Source organism: Ursus arctos, unplaced genomic scaffold (genome assembly GCF_023065955.2).
Source record: "Ursus arctos isolate Adak ecotype North America unplaced genomic scaffold, UrsArc2.0 scaffold_3, whole genome shotgun sequence".
Classification (NCBI taxonomy): domain Eukaryota; kingdom Metazoa; phylum Chordata; class Mammalia; order Carnivora; family Ursidae; genus Ursus; species Ursus arctos.
The window spans coordinates 84984623-84992361 of NW_026622985.1; the positions used below are offsets into that span (position 1 = coordinate 84984623).

Below are 7739 nucleotides of genomic sequence, written 5' to 3' on the forward strand. Positions count from 1 at the left end.
GCCTGATTCCAAGAGGCAGGACAGGAGGGGGGTGAGGGTGAGGCCCTGGGCTGCACACACAGGCTTTGCAGTTTTTTAAAGCTGATTCTTAATGACTAGTTGAGCTGGACAGGAAATCACTGAAGATATAGTCTGACCAGCCTGGCCTCTGAGATGCAATAATGAAGTCATCATGAAACAAAGGGCATTACTGTTGATCTGGAAGAAACTGCCAAGGTGCATTGGTGGAGCAAAACCCTCAGGTGAGAACCTGAGAAAAAATGCTTCTAATCCTTAGGCGTCTCTCTCCCTAACACCCAGAAACTTCTAATAACCCCCTCTTTCGGAGAGAGAAGTCCGGGAAGGTGTCTCTTGCTCTTAGTCTGCACAGGGCCCTCCTTAAAAACTCTGAATAACCCCCCCCTCCGTGAAGTCCAAAGCCAGCCAAGTACCAGCTACTCCTGGTGGTAGAATGTTCTGGAATGGGTGGCACTGGGTCCTAAGGTTCAGGAAACACACGGTGGAATGCACACAGACATCGGTGGGAACTGGTCCAAGAGGAAGCCCTGAAAAACACAGCAAAGAGATGTTTGACAAGGGATGGGAGAGACCTGATTGGGGCTATGACAGGAAAGCCAGCAGTAAGTGGATGATCTTACCAAATACTTAGCTGTGTACACTGTGCTACACCTTTTTTGTGTTACCTTACATAACATTCACCACAAATTAACATTCCCATTCTTCTTTTATAGATTAAGAAATCGAGATGTTGATGGGCCGTTAGGCTCTTCGTTCAAGATTCATAACCCACGTAGGAGCTGAGAGTCAAGCCCAGACAGTCTTTTCCACAGTCTGCAGAGGCCAAGGAGATCCTCTCGGAAATATGGCCTCTGGGTCTGAAGATGTAAAGGACGAGGCTCCGGGGGAGATGGCCCAGGGAGCGCGGTCACAGAGTGGCCTTCCCCATACTACCCCTGAAGGCAAACATGGGTCCTCTACAAATGGCACCCAGGGGCCCCGAGTTCACCTCAGGAGTGAAAGTGAGACTGCTTAGCTTTGGGGGGACATGGGTTCCCACCTCTGTTGAACACACTAAATGTGCAGTTCCCAGATGGGCAAATTATGAGGTGAAGATAGACATCAGGTGCCACTGTTCACACGGATCACTGCAGCGAGCAGCACGGGCTTCATTGCTCCAGGAAGGCCCAGTGGGTGTGGGCCAGAGTGGGGGGCTACCTCTGCCGCCTACCACAACCCCTACCCTCACAGATCTGGGCACACAGACAAAATTGGGCTCATGTTGGACATGTCTTTTCCCCGTCACCTTCTGGGATAACATGGAAGAAGTTGACTTCTCAAAAACTCTGTCCTCCCCCACATTGAAGGTCCTGCCTTTCTTGGCTATGCCTCTCCCTGCTGCTTGTTTAGGCGTACAGTTAAACTCCCCCATGTATGAGGTAAAATGTTTAGCTACACAACTGAGGTAAAACAGAAAGACGGTCTCCTGTTACCCACTTTGTTTAGCTGCCTATACAGTATGTTCCAGAACCTTCCTCACTCTTTAAGTCTTCTCCTCTGGGCCTGACACTCTTTGTCTCACATGGTTCCTTGCATAAGTCATTTGGCTTGTGGCCACTGCTGCTGTTCATGCAGTCCCCACCTCCCTCAGCAGCTCAGAGGAGGAGCCAAGCCACCACTTCTTCTTTTCCTCTACTTTCCACCCCTCAGAAGTCACTTCTACAGACTATGGTCCCTCCACTCATCATTGGCCTGGCCTGGCTTCTGCTGCCATCTCTTACTCTAAAGCGACTGTAGTATTCCACAATTCTTCCACAGTCTCAGCTGCCCCAGCTGGTGGCCTTGCCCTCCCTTGCCTGCTGGAATCATCCTCCATCCCATACACCATCCCATACACCAGCTTGAGGTTCTCTATACACAGCACATTTACACATGATCATTTATAACCCTTGTGTTTCGTTATGGAAATCAAGTTCTAATAATTAGCTCAGACAATGAGAGGTATTTAAGAATATGGGGCCTCTCTGGGAACCCAAGATCTTTCCTCAGACACATGAAGACATGAAAACTCTTCCATTACATTTTCACGCCTAAGCATCTAATTCCAAATTTGAAGCAGCTCTTCAGGCCCCAGGTACTTTGGAAGGAGAAAGGCACTGGGCCTTTCCATATATAATGCCCGGTGGCCCCACTGGGTGTGCCATTTTGTATGTGGAGTAGGCTATGCAGGAAGGTTTGACCTGGACATTTGCATCACTGCAGATAAATTGGAAGTTGGCTATTGTAGGAAGGAATATGCCAAGAGACAGCTGTGAGGCAAATCACACCTGACACCAAGAATGAAGGAGGTCAACAGAGTTTCTCAAGAGAAGGTCAAACAAAACCAAAGGTGTAACTCTTGGTTTTGCCATTCAGAACCCATCTAGCCTTCCCTCATTATCCTCAGTGAACCACTGTGATCCACAGCAAGCAGTCCACATGCTTCAAGCAGAGTTTTCTCTGCCCCATGGATGCCTGGATGAGGGTGAGGGCCAGTCGGGAGCCCTGCAAACCCCTGGCCACAGCCTTGGGCTAGCCAGAGGCATGGGACCCAGCTAGAGCCAATGAGAGGCCATGAGACTTACTGGGACTTTGGGAAGAGAGGTGTTCTCTTTCTCACTGGACTTGAACCTAGGGGATGCTGCTCTGTAGGTGTCGGCAGCCGTCTCATGACTTTATAGAGCCTGCAAAGGAAGCCAGCATGGAGAACAGAGCTAAGATGCAGAGACACTGGGTCCCGGTGATATTGAATCTATATATTAAGCCACACACTTCTCCTAGCAACTTCTCTTTTGGTTTAAACCAATCTGATTTGGGTTTTCTATCATTTGCGAACATAAGAACAATCCATAAACTTAACAATTTTATCTTCAGTCATAGATCTTCTTCTAGAATTACTTGCACAATGTTTGCTAATTTTTAAATCTTCAACTAATAATGATTGTTAAATTTCAAGAGCATTAAAAATAACTTAAACATCTATCCTAATGCTAACAACCTCAACATATTTTTACACAACAGAATTGATTGCCTAAAATGTGGCAAAAGTAATCCAAGAGAGCATTGGGGAAGCAATTTCCAGGCTACTTGTCTATGAAATGCTTTACTCAAGTGAATACCTAATTTCATATACTCTTGATCTGAAAGGTCAAGAAGCCAACCTTTACCGTGGAGGGTGGGTTTTCTATGTCTTTACTGAACCCTGACTTTTTTTTTTTTTTTAACCAGAAATTGGAGTTGTAGACTTTTAGGCTTGGATTCACAAAATACTTACTTCAAATTTGAAAAGTGCAGCTTGGGAAAGCCACCTCAAGTGGATTGTGGCTTTTGATTTATGACTTCATGGTCTAAATAATTCCCACACTCATGCTTAATTGAATCTCAGTTTATAAAAAGTGACTCAGGCCAAGTCTGGCCCACTACCTATTGGTATAACTAGAGTTCTATTGGAACATATCCATGCCCATTCACTCAGATACTCTCTAAAGGTGCTTTTGTATCACAACAGCAGAGCTGAATAGTTGTGACAGTCCCAAAGCCTAAAACAATTTGCTAACTGTCTCTTCACAGAAAAAGTATGCGGACTCCTGCTCTAGAACACCGGTCGAAAAACTTGATTTTTAATCACTCCACTTTGAAAGTCTTTGGCGTATCCTTTTTCATCTTTAATTGTATAATGTAAGTACGATTTAAATAAATCATTTAAACAGAGTATACCTAAGTACTTTTTTAAAAACCCCATTTCCTCCTCTTCAGTGGAATCCTGCTTTTCTCTTCCAGAGCTCTACATACTACACACTTTTCTTTGAGTTCACTCATGTAGACCACAGGCAGGATTTCAGGGCCAGTTACCAGAAGTCATAATATAACCCTTTTCTCTACATGCTCCTGTAACAAAATGCTTCCTCTCACCCTACAGCTTATCTTTGTCTTTCAGTGTCCAAGCCCTTCTTGGATAAGCAGGGCCGAGGGAAGACTATGCAGTGGGGTTCTGGGAGCTGGGACTGGACACCTCGGTGGGATGGAACTGACCTGGGGGCTGCCAACCATGGAACCAAGATCTGAACCAGCTTATGGACAGTAGGGTTGAAAACCTCTACTCTAATAGGATCAGGTAGATTCCAGAGTTGGACAATGGATTGCCAGAGTTTGATTGCTGCTGCTGTAAGCTCCCTCTTCTCAACAGGAAGAGGTCCTGCAGCCAGCTTTGGTGTCTTTGTGATTCCAGCTCTTTCTTAGAGTGCACTGTGCGTCCCCATGCTGGGCCAGGGAGCAGGGGGAGGCTAAGAGGGGAGGGTGGGCTTCAGTAGGCTGGACGAGAGGGACCAGTGAAAGGCTGATGGATTTCCATGCACAGAAACGTCTGCCATGCGAGGTCCTAGACTTACAGACTCCCCTCACCTTGAAGCTGTCTCTTGGAGTGCCCCATCTGACCTTTCACCTGGACCTGAGTGCCAGTTGTCAGCCTTCTGTATCACCTTGTGGCCTGTGTACCCAGGGGACAATATTCCGGAGTCCTTCTCGGAGACCCATGACTCATTCTGTTACCGTCTGGCCATTCGAGGATCCGGGAAATCACAGGAGGCCTGATCGATGTAAACCAGAAAACATGAGTTAGCCTTTTTAGGCACAAGCCACAGAAACTGGCTCTGACCCACTTAAGCAAGAAATGGGCATTTATTTGAAAAAGACTGGTAGCTCAGCGAGTGAAGACTTGAACAAGCAGGCATTGGGAAGGATAGCAAGAGTGACTCAGGGGACAGGAACCCAGGGACTTTCTCTTTCAGAGTAGTACCGTCAGGTGACTCCACCTACCTTCTCTTCCTCGTGCCATCATTCAGAAGTCAAATTCCAAGGGGACAAGATCTGATCGGCTCAGCCTGGGTTACTTGTCCATCTCTGCAGGCAGCCCACAGGGACTGGGGGTGAGACAGGGTCCTGCCACTGGCTGCTCTCTGGGAGGCACACAGAATGGGGAAAGGGCAGTTTTTCTAAACAAAAGGGAAGAAAGGCAGGAGGAAGGCGCAGGAAGGAGGGAGGTGCTCCCCACTGTTCCTATGAAAGGGAGTGTCCTGTGTGGAGGAGCCCCGCAAGGTTTCCCACGCAAATTCTGTGCTATTGCAGCAGGGAAACAGCCACACCGTCAGGAGGAGGACAACAGCCAAGTGTCCGCTTCGTATGCTTCACTGGCTTTCCAGAAGTGCTTTCCACCCGGACCTCCCCTACTGAGTGCAAGCCTGGAAGGTGATTATCTGCTGCCGACTCCCCCCCCCACCCTGGCCAACAGGAGTTCAGCTTAGCTGGCAGAGTGTTTTGCACTGTCAGGGCAGCATCCTGGGGACCTGGAGCCTCTCGGAGGCGGGGGGGTTCTGGGTGCCCCTCCAGGCCGTGTGGGGGAGGGGCCCACAGAACACTAAATGGCTTGGGCAGACCCAGGGTCTGCAGCAGGATGAAGAAAGCAGGTGGTATGGACGTTCGAGGAATTTCCGATTCACAGGAGAGTCCTTGAAACAGAGGGGTATGGAGGGTGAATGTGAAGCCCCCTATGCCAGACTTGGAATTTCTTAAAGAACTGACCCTCTTCCTGAAGAGGGAATGGGCAGTTCCAAAAGCACCTGCCGGGGGTCTGCCTCTAGAACAGAGGGATTTTTACAAAAGCACCAGCAGCCCTGGCTGGCACTGGGCGGCTGTCACGTCCAGGAGGCAGGGGCATCTCTACCTGAGGCAGGCGAGACCGAGGGGCCCCAGTGCCCTCCAAAGGGTCAGGGGGGCTGAATGCAGGAACTGAGCTCAGGGGAGGCATCTGAGCCCACAGCAAAGCTCAAGCGAGCAAGGTGTAGCTCTAAGATCGCTCTTTAGGATTTAGAGCCCATAAGTGTCCTTTTTGGCTGTCTTCTAGGATTTATTGACATTTCATGGGAGACTTGACCCATAAACCCAGAACTCTCAGCCAGAAGTGTGAAAGTGAGGTGTGCTTGCGAAGGTCTCAGGAAACCAGGAGGAGCAGAGGCAGGAGCCATGAGGTCCAACAAGATTCTAGACCCAGCTAACCCCACGCCCCCACCATGCCAGGCGTCTGAGGCCCAGGGATAGATCAATGACTGAGGAAGCAGATGTGGCTGGAGACCAGGGGCAGGACGCAGTGTACATTTTCTGCTCCGAAGTCTACAGGGAAAGCATCCCCACTTGGGTGAGATGCTCAGAGGCTAATCCAAATTCAAGAAAAGTGCCGTTGGGCCCCTAGTTGGGGAGAACTCAGTGCTCTAATCAGGGGCAGGCACAGTACCAGGAGGAGGGGGGAGATACCTTTGCCCACTGTCCAAGCTCGGCTAGCTCTCCCTGGGGAGTGACTCTGCGAGGCACAGTTTGTGTGGGGGCAGAGCCCAGTGTCTCCCTTCTTTGTGGGGAAGACACCGTGGAAGAATAATGTTTTAGAAATAATAATAGTGCTAAGTTCCTCTGGCAAAAATAGTCACCATTTATGCAGGGAAGGATTTCAGCAGGCAGGTAGCCAAGAGAGTCACTGGTGAGGGGAAATGGAGAAGCAAGGGGTCTCCAACAGGTGGCTGTGCCCCATTTCCTGGGGGAGAGACCAGCAAGAAGCCAACAAGACCCCAGAGAAGAACCAACAGTATGATGCCCTGCTACTTGGACCACAGATGGCACCCCCAGGACACTGAAGCAGAGACTCAACGGTGGTCAAGCCAGCCCATAGGTCTGAAAGACAAGGCCTTCTTAGCGGGACACACACGAATTGACGAACATGGGCTAGACCTACAATGGACACTCGGGGGACACCTGTGAGCACAGGTGACTTGGGGCCAGATGGGGTCCTCCCCTAAGCCTTTGTACCACCCAAGTACTCCCAAATTTAGCCACAAACTCCAGAAAAGGGGGACAGCCCCAACCATAAGGTTGAATGTCTACCAGCCCAATAGAATGGGGGTTCACAATAAAAATCAACATGTTTCCTTTTGGCCCACCTGCATTTTGGGACTGAAATTCACACTTGTTATGAACATCTTAAGGAAGAAGGAGGGCTGGGCATCTGAGTCACCAGAAAATGTCTCCAGGGGTAGCAGCTGTGGTTGTTGGGCCACGGACAAAGCAGAGTCAGCATCTGTCCTTCCCACACACCACCTCCATCAGACGCTCAAATTGGGGCCCAGCCATCAAGGAGGGTGCCCGTGATTGGCCATCACTGCACCATCCCCGATGTTGTACTCACCCAGGTGTGTCTGGCACTAGGCTCCTTCGAAGCTCCTCTGCCCTCCAGGGCTTGACTGCAGCGGGGCTGGTGGGAGTCCGGGACTGACGACACTCCCTAGCCCCTACGTGTCCTCCCCACGCTAATGCAAACACCGGCTCCTCTTTATGAACCAGGTGCAGCTGGGAGGTGTGGGAGCCCAGGACCAGACACCTTCTAACATCTGTGCTATAGACTGGTCTCCCCAAAATTCTTGCTAAATTCTACTGCCCAGTGTAATGGTATTTGGAGAAGGGGACTTCGGGAGGTGATTAGGTCATAAGTGTGGAGCCCTCATATATGGAATTAATGCCCTTATAAAAGAGACCCCAGAGACCGCCCTTGACCCATCTGCCATGTGAGGACACAGAGAGAAGATGGCCATCTACAAACCAGGAAGCAGACTCTCACCAGACACTGAATCTGCTGGCACCTTGATCTTGGATGTCCTAGCTCC

At 49.7% G+C, this 7739-nt stretch overlaps 1 protein-coding gene across 2 annotated transcripts in view; it reads right to left on the reverse strand.

Moving 5' to 3' along the window:
- LOC113264493 (solute carrier family 23 member 1-like) overlaps positions 1-4998 on the reverse strand; it is a 60904-nt gene extending 55906 nt beyond the window's left edge. Inside the window, exons 1-4 of one of the 2 annotated variants that reach the window (XM_048212954.2) lie at positions 4852-4998; positions 4438-4622; positions 2622-2720; positions 432-545 (exon numbers count right to left, since the gene is read on the reverse strand). The gene's annotated coding sequence lies outside the window, so the exon portion shown is untranslated. The remainder of the gene's footprint in view (positions 1-431; positions 546-2621; positions 2721-4437; positions 4623-4851) is intronic. The other variant, XM_026511542.4, reaches the window with a different exon arrangement.
- Between the last annotated feature and the right edge of the window lie 2741 nt (positions 4999-7739).